At 44.2% G+C, this 14,045-nt stretch overlaps 1 protein-coding gene across 14 annotated transcripts in view; it reads right to left on the minus strand.

Annotated features, from left to right (window-relative positions):
• LOC126335092 (probable ubiquitin carboxyl-terminal hydrolase FAF-X) overlaps nt 1–14,045 on the minus strand; it is a 316,568-nt gene that overhangs the window by 40,390 nt on the left and 262,133 nt on the right. The gene's annotated exons all lie outside the window — the stretch shown is intronic.

The raw sequence follows: 14,045 nt of genomic DNA on the forward strand, positions 1-14,045 counted from the left end.
TGTTTCTCTGGTTGAATGCCTCTATAACAAAAGCAACATTAGACGTATGTAACCATATCATAAAGCCAAAAGCTATAACCACATTAAATTCAAACTGATTTCTCTGTAGCCCACTTGTAAGATCACCAGCAACTGATTTGCATGGAATGTTTTGGGGAAGTTTTGAGAGTTTGTTTAGTTCCTTTAAAATATTAAAAAATACAACAGACAGTTTTCTTCTTTTCTGGCTAATAATTGGAAAACTATGCAAGTTTCAAATCCCAATCAGATTAAGTTAAACAAGGCTAAGTTCTCTACAATTTTGATCCTCATGATATCCTTCGATCCCAGGATGATTGGAGGCCACCTGTTGTGAGGACAAATGAAGACTAATGACAGTATTATGAAAAGGATAAGCTGCCACGCACAGTCTTTTTGTTGGCCTGTGTGCAATTCCACATCTCCTCTACATGGTAAGGGGCACTCTACCCTTTTCATAATATTATCATCATTCCAGTCTGGATTTTCCAGGTGAAGATAAAGATCTTTGTCTCCCCTCTTCCTCACAACATGAGTGTCCTTAGTCTCTTGGGATCTTTGTGTCCTACTCTTTCTTTTTAATCTTGTTGATTCCATCCCTCTTTCATCCATGAGGAAGGAATTATTAGCTCCCAATGTTAGGCTGAGAGTGTACATACTTTTCAGTGCATTTATTAGTGATTTTAGAGACACTCAATTGAATTGACAAAAGAAGAAACTAAAAACAAACAACACGAGGCAGGGGCAGAGGAGGAGAGGAGCACGCGACAGTGTCTCGTGCAATTGTACAGTGCCTGCTGAAGGCTGACATCTAAAATTATGTGACTATTTTTGACAAACACTAAAAGGTCCGTCAGTAGTAAGTATGCAAGAAAGAAGGAAAACAAGTAGTATTTTAAACTTAACTTTTATTAAATCTGCACTATGTTGTACGTGCTTTGATCATAAATGTTCTGTGTCATGGAATAATTATTATAAGAATTAAATTACTTTGTAGCTTATACCATATTAAGAGACATATGGTATCATATGAAGTATTATGTACTTTATATTATATGATTTGAGATGCTTCTCAAAAACACTATGGAAGCTGCTATAAAAATGTTTTTTTACGAATAATAAGCAGAAGTTAATTTATCACAGACATGAAAAAGTGTTTCAATTGCAATGTACTACTGAGCACGTATATGAAGAATACTATCGCAAAAGAAGAAAAAGTAAGTTTGGTCCTTTTCATTAAGCAACCTAGAGAAGAGAAGTTCATTATTTCAAAATCTATGTGACGTGGCCAAGAAAGAAGAGATACCACAGCGAAGCTATGAAAGAAGTCTAAAGAATTTTCCTCCTGCATGAAATAAAATCACTTCACATAAGCTTGATGAGAAGATAGAAGAAACTTTACAGAAATTTAACGAAATATGCACATTCCAAAAACTGACTCAAGAATCAATTTTAATGAATTTTGTATCTTGTATCTTACTTTCTGAGGTTAGTTACACCTTTGTATAATCACCGTTCTCACTATATTTCATAAATTACAGTACAGTTCAAATGCACTACCATCTAATTTGCAGGGAATGTAGCCTTGAATGATGTTGTTCAAACAATTAAATAATGAGGAAAAAAGAAAGTAGCTGAATTTTTTAAACTGAACTTGTATTTCGGTGGAATATTCAGGATGGCGAAGTTTGAATTTGTTATCAGCTTATCAAAGAACACAATTATGGAAATTTTCAGAACTTTCCAGTTAAAAATCGCCATATGTCTGGAGTACTAATTTTCCCAGTGTTTCAGAAAAATGTTTTCTATCAACCCCTTCTATTTTTTCTTTGGTACATTTTCTTTAGTGCCTTTGTCACCAGAAAACCCTTTGCACAAAAGAAAGAATGAGAACTGAAGGAATTACGAAATTTCCGAACAGAAAACAAATGTATTTTATTTTAAAATTCTTTACTTACAAGTGTATTCTTTAATAATGATCAACATTGTTGCTTCAATCAGAGACCAGAGGCCTGGTATCACTGACAGAGGCCACTACTGATGCTGGCAGAAAGCAAGAAGGCCCATGAAGAGCAGAAAATAGATATAGATGTGGCAGTTTTGGCAAATTATGATAAAAGCTTCACGCTGGACATCAGTAAGAAAGATGGCTAGAAGTTAGCAGTCTGATTTAAAAGTTTATTAACAACCTCAATAACAGTTCCTCACAACACTGCACAGCATATAATTTTACATTCTCCGTGCAGTGATTATGTTTAAAGCACATGTAATGAAAGATCTTTTTCTACTTACAAAGAATGCCTTATATGTTTTTCTAAACACAGGAAAAGATGATTCAATAATGTTAACTCATAGCAGTTTCATTTAACTTACAAAATCGGGATATTGTAAGAAAGATTCTTAAATAAATGAAACATAATGCTATTGTATAAGAAGTGAAACTCAGTTCAGAAGTTGTTACATTCACAAAAGACAAAACAGAAAGCTACGGGAGGTGACATTCCCAGTACAGCCACCTTTTCAGTGCTCTTAACCCTGTGAACAACAGATTCCTTCTCTCATAATGAAGGAATCAATCAGAGAGCTCATCTAGAGTTAGTGTTCATCATCATCATCATCATCATCATCATCATTTAAGACTAATTATGCCTTTCAGCGTTCAGTCTGGAGGATAGTCCCCCTTATAAAATTCCTCCATGATCCCCTATTCAGTGCTAACATTGGTGCCTCTTCTGATGTTAAACTCGTTACTTCAAAATCATTCTTAATCGAATCCAGGTACCTTCTCCTTGGCCTGCCCCGACTCCTCCTACCCTCTGCTGCTGAACCCACGAGTCTCTTGGGTAACCTTGCTTCTCCCATGCGTGTAACATGACCCCACCATCTGAGCCTGTTCATCCTGACTGCTACATCTATACAGTTCATTCCCAGTTTTTCTTTGATTTCCTCATTGTGGACACCCTCCTGCCATTGTTCCCATCTACTAGTACCTGCAATCATCCTAGCTACTTTCATATCCGTAACCTCAACCTTGTTGATAAGGTAACTGAATCCACCTAGCTTTCGCCTCCATACAACAAAGTTGATCGAAAGATTGAACGGTGCACAGATAACTTAGTCTTGGTACTGACTTCCTTCTTGCAGAAGAGAGTAGATCATAGCTTCCAGTTCTTTCACTATGTTGCCATCCTGTGAGAATATGCATTCTAAGTACTTGAAACTGTCCACCTGTCCTAAATTTGTTCCTCCTATTTGGCACTCAATCTGTTTATATCTCTTTCCCATTGACATTACTTTCGTTTTGGAGATGCTAATCTTCGTACCATAGTCCTTACATTTCTGATCTAGCTTTGAAATATTACTTTGCAAACTTTCAATCGAATCTGCCATCACAACTAAGTCATCCGCATATGCAAGACAGCTTCCTTTGTGTTCACATATCTTAATCTCACCCAGCCAGTATATTGTTTTCAACATTTGATCAACAAATAATATGAACAACAGTGGAGACAGGTTGCAGCCTTGTCTTACCCCTGAAACTACTCTGAACCATGAACTCAATTTACTGTCAACTCTAACTGCTGCCTGACTATCCATGTAAAGATCTTTAATTGCTTGCAAACGTTTGCCTCCTATTCCATAATCTCGTAGAACAGACAATAACTTCCTCCTAGCAACCTGGTCATTTGCCTTTTCTACATCTATAAAGCATAGATACAATTCCCTGTTCCACTCATAACACTTCTCCATTATTTGCTGTAAGCTAAAGATCTGGTCTTGACAACCTCTAAGAGACCTAAACCCACACTGATTTTCATCCAATTGGTCCTCAACTAATACTCGCACTTTCCTTTCAACAATACCTGAGAATATTTTACCCACAACGCTGATTAAAGAGATACCTCTGTAGTTATTACAACCTTTTCTGTTTCCATGTTTAAAGATTGGTGTGATTACTGCTTTTGTCCAGTCTGAAGGAACCTGTCCCAACTCCCAGGCCATTTCAATTATCCTGTGTAGCCATTTAAGACCTGACATTCCACTGTATTTGACGAGTTCCGACTTAATTTCATCCACCCCAGCTGCCTTATTGCACTGCAATCTATTGACCATTTTCTCCACTTCCTCAAATGTGATCCTATTTCCATCAACATTCCTATCCCATTGTACATCTAAATCTGACCCATTACTGATCGTATTTTCACCTACATTGAGCAACTCTTCTAAATATTCCCTCCATCTGCCCAAGGAATCCACAGAATTCACCAGCAGTTTTCCTGACCTGTCCAAAATACTTGTGATTTCCTTCTTACCTCCCTTTCGAAGACTGCTAATTACACTCCAGAATGGTTTTCCAGCAGCTTGACCCAAAGTCTCTCCAATATGTTTACAAAGTCTTCCCAAGATTTATTCTTGGATGCTGCAATTATCTGTTTGGCTTTGTTTCTTTCTTCAACATAACTTTCTCTGTCTACCTGAGTTCTAGTATGTAGCCATTTTTGATACACCTTCTTTTTCCTTTTACAGGCTGCCTTGACTCTGTCATTCCACCAAGCTGTTTGCTTCATCCTACCTTTACACACTACTGTCCCAAGACATTCTTTAGCCACTTCTAGTACTGTGTCCCTGCACCTTGTCCATTCCTTTTCCAATGACTGTAATTGACTACATTCCACTAACTGGTACCTTTCTGAGATCACTGTTATGTACTTGTGCCTGATTTCCTTATCCTGAAGTTACTCCACTCTCATCCTCCTACATATGGACCTGACCTCCTGCACTTTCGGCCTCACAATACCAATTTCACTACAGAAGAAATAATGATCAGTGTCATCAAAGAAACCCCTGAATACATGTGTGTCGCTCACAGCCTTCCTGAATTCCTGATCTGTTATTATATAGTCAATTGACAGATCTGGTTCCCCTGCCTTCCCAAGTATACCTGTGAAAGTTCTTATGTTTAAAAAAGGAGTTTGTGATTTCTAAGCCCATGCTGGCACAGAAATCCAAGAGTTGTTTCCCGTTCCTGTTGGCCTCCATATCCTCTCCAAATTTACCCATAACCTTTTCATACCCTTCTGTTCGATTTCCAATCCGGGCGTTACAATCACCCATGAGCAGAACACTGTCCTTGTCATTTATTCTAACAACTACATCACCGAGTGCCTCATAAAAACTATCCATCTTATCTTGATCTGTCCCTTCACAATGCAAATATACTGACACAATCCTAATTTTCTTGCTAGACACTGTCAAATCTATCCACATCAGTCGTTCGTTTACATACCTTATTGCAACTACGCTGGGTTCCATTTCTTTCCTGATGTAAATCCCTACACCCCATTGTGCTATTCCTGCTTTGACTCCTGACAGGTAGACCTTGTATTCTCCCACTTCCTCTTGTTTCTCACCCCTTACCCGAATGTCACTAATAGCTAAAGTGTCCAGCCCCATCTTATTTGCAGCCTCTGCCAGCTCTACCTTCTTCCCAGAGTAGCCCCCATTGATATTAATAGCTCCCCATCTCATTACCATTTGTTTGCCAAGTTGTATCTTAGGAGTCCCTGGTTTGTCAGTTAGAGGTGGGACTCCGTCACCTCCAAAGGTCTGAGGCATTTTGCTCCGATTGTTGCCAGCATCATATTTAAAGTACCAGGGAAGCAGGTTGCTAGCCTTACTTGCCCCGAGTCCCATTGAGTTTTACCCCTAACGGTCGAGGGACTAACCGGTGGATTTGGTAGTCTTTGCCGTATGAGCACAAAGGTGCCCACGACTCAGAATATGTCCGAGATGCCCAGCCTTATTCCAAAGTAACTGGTATCCCGACTGTTTGGACCACTTACTTGGCCACTCATACGTTGCCCGTGGTTCATGAACTAGGACATGACTACAGGAACCCACACCATGAAAAGAGTTAGTGTTGTCTGCCAGAAATGTAATGGATGATGAAAGTATGGAGGCATGGGAAAATTGAGGCACTGAACGCAATACTGATGTTAGAGCCAAGAAATAATTTATAGAGAAGTATATGGATTGGGCTGGACATAGGTCACAGCAGAGGTGGTGTCTTCAAGGGATCTGTGGGAAGAGAAACCTCACTCACATCAGACATCTCTCCCCCTCTCCAACGAAGACAACTACAGAGTACAGAATGCCTTCAAGCTGGGGAGATTCATAACAGGAAAAGTGAGATTACTAAAAATTTGACATATCAGATAGGCTGTCAATAATAATACGATGTGAAAGAAATGATTAAGGCTGTGGTTGGGTGTCCCCATGGGCTCTGAATGCAACAGGAGCCACCCCACCCACAGCTGTCCCACACACAATCAATTGTAGTCAAAGTGTAAAAGAGGGTAACAGCGCTTATTAGTCACTAGAAATAGGTGCACAGGAAAAGAAACAAACCTCAACTAAGAGCATTTAAAACAGAGCAAAAGGTGGGTAACAGAGGCCGATGCTGGAGGAGGCTGGGTTGATGGACCTCAGCAAGTGACAGGAGACACTCCAATCCCATCCAGCACAACCCTGAAGGTAGAGTAAAATGTTATATCTGAGAATAAAAACCACTTTCATGGAGAAAACAGAGAACCAATTCAACTGTCTGCAAATGTCCACCACCATTAGAGGCAAAGTATTTGGGAGACCATTCTTCCCATGGAGAGCCAGAAGGAGAAGGCATTCCACCAGGATATGAGTTACTGTCTTCAATGCTCCACAACCACAACAAGTGGATGGATCATTACATAAAATGAAATTATGGGTTAGCCACACTGAGTCTCCACACTGAGAGTGCGTTGAATGATTTGGAAGCATTACAGCCCACCACTCATCCCTAGTGAGGGCGGATCCTCGTGCCAGGTATGCTGTTAGGTGTATCAATAGCAGTACCCATGGCAAAAACAAGAAAAACCTGAAGAATCCCACGTGACATACCAGATTCTCCACTGCTTCTGCTGCTGTTAAACCCTGAGGTAGTAACTTGCAGATGGCTGATTTCAGCCAACACTGTCTTCAGCTATTCGTGAACTGTGGCCAGCTGTCCTGTATATGCATGCACCATGTACACAACCTATCCATTCCTACAACAACTAACATAAGAATTAAACTGTAAAAGCACACAGAAAAAACTAACTATAACAATTTGATAAAAAAAAATCTACTCACTGAGTGGCGGCAGTAGAAATCGTACACAAGAGTTATGGAAATGTGCAAGCGTTCTGAGCCAGTAGCTTCTCGTTCAGGCAGAAGAGTTGAAGGGGAAGGACGAGGGATGAAGCAAAAGGACTGGTGAGGTTTAGGAAATCAGCACAATTATGGAAAAATGCTCAGAACTGCTTCAACCTTTCCACCAGAAGAAGGGTGCCACTGGCTCTGAAAGTTTTCACATTTCCTTAACTTTTGCTTGCATTTTCTACTGCCACCACTTGTTGAGTAGGATTTTTATCTACCCTATTATATTATAACTAGTGATGACAGTGTGGGAGTAGGTTAAAAGCCACACAAGACAAGTATCTTGGATTCAAAGGAGGGGCTGCTCAAGGAAGTATGTGACATTCTTGTCTGGGAGGTATTTACAAGGGATAAAATAGTATCTTAGACATATCAGCCTGTGGCAACTCCTTCCCTCTCCTCCATCTGTAGCAGCAAACAATGGGATGTGTAGACCGGCAACCAGCTCCACAACACCCTTGTTGGTCACTTCCACCGGAGGGAGAACTTAAGACTGCAACGCTTTCCGTGCACTAGGCACACCAAACCTTCACTTGACCAGTCTCTTGTTCCACTCCAATGAGGCAACATCCACAGCTGTGCTCTTGGCAGCTCGTCCGTGCAACACCATGTGGCCCGCGTCGTCATCCACTGCATTTCACTGGGTTATGCGTGAACAGCAGAATTATTATCCAACTCTTGTCTTTATCATACTGTTGCAGTCCTTTTAATAAGCGGAGTTCTACCGCACTTTTTCTATGCCATCTTCCCGAGCTGCGTCTCCTTGAGGCAATTCTACTAACTACAGGAGTACATAGCTTGATGCCCGATGCCCAGTTTGTCATCCCAGTATCAGCAACTGGAATACTGCATGCAGTACAGTACAAATAGTGCAGTGAAATGATTGTGCTCTAGGACTACCAGGCTGATTTACTACTATTCTATCACCGGCTATTTTGGCACCCCTTTGTCACCAAGCATGCCATTGAAGTGGCTTTCCCACATTGCCAGGTGACGTCAAACAAAGGTTGTAAGCCACTCATCGTCCACCCAATACAGACCCTCCTCGAGTAAGTGGTATCAGCTCATTTTGAATGTTACTGTAGTAGTCAGCTTTTGGGTTAATATTTTAGAACCAGCCCATGTGACACTTCCAGCACACGTATTGCCATTTTCTTAACTAGCACACCGCTTAGGCATGTGCGCCCCTTAGGTGTACAGGAGGGAACATAAACTGTTCCTTCACTGCTGACTCTCATTACAGAAACATGCTTGTTTTCCTTTCTATTACTCCGATTAGCACAACCCACGTGGTTGTGAAATCAGTTCCTATTGGATGAGCAAGATGTGTCCTGCTTGCACCCTCACCTGCCCCTTGCCCTCTCTGCCCCTCCATGGACGCCACCCCTCTGCACGCATCAACAACCCCCTGTCCCGAACCCCTTCACTCATGCCCTCCTTTCGCGTGCACCACCATTCCCCTTCCATATCCCTCCCCATGCGTCTTTGCCAACGGCTCTTACACCATGTGCACCACCATGCCACTTCCGCAGCTGACAGATGTGTATCCGGACAAGCCACAGGGCAATGGTGTGGTGTACTGTACAACCCTTCCAATAACAAGACACGGCGAAGATTGTATTGCACAGTCCACACTGTGTGCACCCCGCCTGCCTTCCTCTCAGCAACATTGCTAGCTAGCACCCTCCCGCATACCGTGAAATGCAGCCTGCATGGTTAAGTCGCTATGTCTCAGCCATATGTCACCACCCTTACGGCGGTCACATCCGACAGGCTCTCTAACCAGCACCTACAAGCACTTTGGAGGTGATAGAACTCCACACATAACTGTCGGCACTACAAATCATTTGACTTACCTGACCAATGGGGCGGTTCGACCAGCACAAGCTGACACTGCAGAACCTCCCCCCCCCTTTCAGTCACGCTGCTGCTCATTTGTCCCCCCCCCCCCCCCCCCTTCAACCCACGCCTATAGTTTGCTTCCATCGAGGTTGTGTTCAGAGGTTGCTCTATCATGAGTTATGCAACAAAATTTGGATTGTTGTCAGCCACTTCGATCCAACCACTGCTTTCCCCCTCCGGCAGCTGCAGTCAACTAAAAGAATGCATCATTTCCAGCTTCACGCCCTCAGTGCTGGAATGGGCACATAATATGTTATCATCTAAACAGAGTGACGACATGTGCCTGTCCATATTACTGGATCACATCTTAGCACTCGCTGAACTGCACATCCTTCCTGAATGCCTGCTCCTAAACTCCCATTCACGGTGCCCTGGCCTCGCATGCCCACTTATTGTTAGGTGACGCTACACTCTTGACCGATAAACTGTTCAGAAGCCTTGACTCCTTCCCCGCTGCAGCTGCAGCTTGGAATGCCAGCTACCACCTCATGGCTCCAGCCAATTATTCACCTACCCCTACCGTTCAACCCCAAGCCACGACGACACTCGTGCCACCTGCCACTATCGACCCTCCATTTGGCAAGCAAGCCCCCAGCCTCTACCAGATTCTGGTGCACCTGAGCTCCACCAGATGTTTGGTGAGAATGAACACCTTGCTCCTGATCCACAAACTCTGCAGCCATTGGCAGTATGTGTGCCTAGTTGCTGAGTCACTTCACACTGCCTATTCATATGGGATTTGAATGACGTTAATCCCCCTGCCCACTACCTCCTTGACGCCGGATCTGACTTATCCATATTCCCCTGCAAACTACTACTACTAGACCCCCTCCTCCCTCTCCTCTACACGACTGCCACCAACATCTTGGCTATCCCTGCTTAAGGGGTGCATGCGTAACCACTCACTCGACATAGGCTTCCAGCACAAACTCCCGGGGACCTTCACGGTCGCCAACATTACCAACCCCATTCTGGGCACTGACTTCCTATGTCACAACAGCCAACAAACTGACCTAGTGAAGCACTGTTTAGTTAATGGTACCTTTGGCAGGACCGTCCACTGCAGTTCACGCCCCGCCTAGTCCTTCACCATGAAACAACTGGCAGTTTCAGGCCCATATGCTCAGCTGCTTGCAGAATTCCCCCTACTCATCCAGCAACCCCCATAATGTTCAGCATGACACTGTGCACTACATCATCACTATCCCTGCTCTCTCAGTTTTCTGACATGCCTGCCTCCTACCCCCTCCCAAGCACAAAAGGAGTTTGAAGAACTGCTCATCTCTGGCGTACTTCACCCTTCCAAAAGCCCTGTGCTTCAGCTCTTTATCTTGCTCCAAGGATGGTTCCTGGTGCCCTTGCAGTGATTACTGTAAACTCAACGCATGCACCATCCCCGACTACTATCCCACTACTCCGCACCTATAATGATGCCACCTCAGGAGCTACTATATTCAGTAAGACAGACTGCACTGCAGCCTACACGCAAATCCCAGCTGCCCCAGAGGACATTGAGAAAACAGCCATAATCACACCTTTTGGCCCGTTCGAAAGTGCGTTTACGACATTTTGCCTGCGCAATGTCGCACGAACAGGGCAGCGATTTTTGGACAACACCCTCTGGGTCACACATGGGTTTTTCGCCTATCTAGACGATATCCTCATCTACTCCAGAGACCCTACTGAGCATCATGAACAACTATGCAAAATTTTTTTCTGCCAACAGAACGGTGGAGTGATCCTCAACTTGGTAAAATGTGTTTTCGGGGTCAGCAAGGTCAAATTCTTTGGACACTTAACTCTCTGCTAATGACCCCCATCCCCTCCCTGAGGCAGTATAGGCAGTAGTGGACTTCCCATGCCCTACTAGCTTCAAAGGCCTCCAGCGTTTCATTGATATGGTCAACTTTCTTCGTCATCATCTTAAGGAGGCTACTGCCACCCAAGAGCTCCTTACTGCAGCACTCTGTGGCGATAAAAACAAAGGAAACAAGCTAGGCCCTTGGACCCCAGCCATGATTGTGAGCTTTGAAATAACAAAACGAGACCTACCCAATGCAGGCCTTCTGGCTCACCCCTACCCCAATGCACCCCTTGCAACAGTGGCAGATGTGAGTGACACAGCTATCTGAGCCACCCAACAACAATACGTGTACAACATCTAGCAACCGCTCGCCTTCTTTTCATCCAAGCTCTCTGATAAACAATGGTGCTGTGGTGCATATGGCCATGAGCTGTTTGCAGCCCATGAAGTTGCCTGCTACTTCCAAACTTCAGTCAGGGGACGCATCTTTACTATCTTTAGCCCACTGCAGCCTCACCTCTCATTTTTGCAGGAAAGACATAGACCAGGTGTCAACTTGACAATTTGGTCTACAGGAGTATATCGCACAATTCATTTGACCACATCCACAGCCTCGCACCCACAGACACTTGTGCTTCTATCACCCTCATGAAACAACGCTTTGTCTGGCCCGGCACCCAACATTACAGCAACTGGGTCCGGTCCTGTGTTCCATCCCAACGTGCCAAGATCGGACAATAGTATCACTCCCTGCGGCCACCTTTGCCCCCACACAACTCCAGTTCAGGCATGTTCACCTCGACATTGTCAGCCTACTATCCTCCTCCAACAAGTATCAATATCTGTATACAATTATAGGCAGAATGAAATTTTCACTCTGCCATGGAGTGTGTGCTGATATGAAATTTCCTGGTGGATTAAAACTGTGTGCCAAACCAAGATTAGAACTCGGGACCTTTTTGTGAGGTTCGGAAGGTAGGAGACAAGGTACTGGCAGAATTGAAGCTGCGAGGACGGGTCATGAGTTGTACTTGGGTAGCTTTAATTATTGACAGATTTACTTGGAGGCCGGAGGCCACCCCTATCCCAGATATTTCTGCCAAAACGGTGGCTGCAGCATTTCTTCGGAACTGGGTGTCCCGCTTCGGTTTCCCACATGAAATCACTACAGATCGTGGGCACCACTTCTCTTCAGCACTCTTCCAATCTCTGGCAGCCACCTGTGGCTCAAATTTCCACCATACCACCAGCAACCACCCGTCAGAGCTAACGGCATGTTGGAGCGGCTCCACCACACACTTAAAGCCATCCTCACATGATGTTCTTCTGAATGGCCTGGTGCCCTACGACTGGTACTTCTAGGCCTGCAGATCGCCCACAAAATTGACCTGGGAGCTTTGACTGCTGAGCTGGTATATGGACGGCCACTTGTGTTCCTGGCGATTTTTTGGAAGTGACCCCACTGCCACCTGACAGCACCATTCCAGGTTTTGAACAGCACCTACTTGGCTCAACTGTGACCAACACCTGCACAATGGCACTGTGTTCATCCACTGCAACCTCACAGCATGCACGCACGTCATGCTTTGAGTGGATACATACTACCCCCCGCCTCTCCTCAGTATTCGGGTCCTGATGTGCCACCGGCCAACGCCATCCCCGACACACCACCAGCCAACGCTGCCTCTGGTCCACCACAACTAACTACATGAATGACACACCTCCCAGTACACGGGACCCTGATGCTGCCACCGCACTAACCTTTTCACAGCCTCCAGCTGACATAGTGCTCTACCCTTAAAGGTGCCTGCCACACTCAATAGAATATTGTCATCACCACCGTTGGTAGCACCTGCACGCTTTCCGGATACTAGGTAGGCTGAACCATCATTAGTCTTGTTCCGCTCTGACGAGGCAACATCCTCTGCTGTGCTCTCCGCACCTCGCTGGTGCTTGGTCCGCATCATCGGCAGCTGCATTTCGCCGGGGTATGTGTGAATTGTAGAATTCTTACCCCACTCATCAGTGTCACCGTCCTGTCATGGTCTGTTTAATAAGAGGAGTGCTACTCCATTTTTCCCGTGCTCCCTTCCCGAGCTGTGTCTGTTGAGGCTATTCTACTGACTACAGGGTACAAATCCTGATGCCAGACACCTGGTTCATCATCCCAGTATCAGCAACTGGAATACTGCGTGGCATGTAGTGCAAATATTGCAGTGAAGTGCAGTGCGAGGCAAGACTACCAGGGTGATTTATTACTATCTCCAGCCATTTTGCCTTTCCTGCCAAGCATGCCACTGAAGCAGTTTTTTCACGCCACCATATGATGCCAGACAAAGGATGTAGGCCACCTATAGTCCACCAGGTCCAGACTCTCCTTGATTAAGACGTATTAGCTCATTTAGAATGTTACTGAAGTCATCAGCTTTTGGGTTAATATGTTAGAACCAGACCGTGTGGCTCTTCCAGCACGGCCCGTCATGTATTGCCATTTTCTTAACTTGCACACCGCTTAGGGATGTGTGCCCCTCTATGTATAGAAGGGAACGCAAATCATTCCTTCAAGCTATTTTCTCTCTCCCTCCAGTGGACAATACGAGAACCTAATGTCTGATCTTGGTGCATCCATATGTTTGCCAACAGCACCATTCAATGTCTCCCTAGTAGGATCCAAGAGGAGCACTCCATGATTGAAAAGGATTCTTGTATGGCAACCACAGTGAAGATCAAATTGGGGATCGATGTGGAAGGAAATCTACTGTCTTCATTAATCTACTGTATTCATCCTGACACTTCCCTTGGGCAATTTTGGGAAACTGCAGAAAATCTAAATCTAGATGAACTGACCAGGAACTCAATGTCTGGTCTTCATGTCTCTTATCATAGCACTGTCTCGTTCGGTGTTCTGTGAAGGAGTTCCTCTGCAGAAACCAACTGAAGTGAATGTGATTTCAGCTACATCAAACCAATCTTTTCTCCATCAGAACAAGACAGTGACTAACAAATATAACCAAATAGTAATATTGTAGGAACAAAATTGTAGCTGGATCCACAGATTCATTTCTGCACTGCAAGTACTACAACTTTG

Source organism: Schistocerca gregaria, chromosome 2 (assembly GCF_023897955.1).
Source record: "Schistocerca gregaria isolate iqSchGreg1 chromosome 2, iqSchGreg1.2, whole genome shotgun sequence".
In the NCBI taxonomy this organism is placed as follows: Eukaryota; Metazoa; Arthropoda; class Insecta; order Orthoptera; family Acrididae; genus Schistocerca; species Schistocerca gregaria.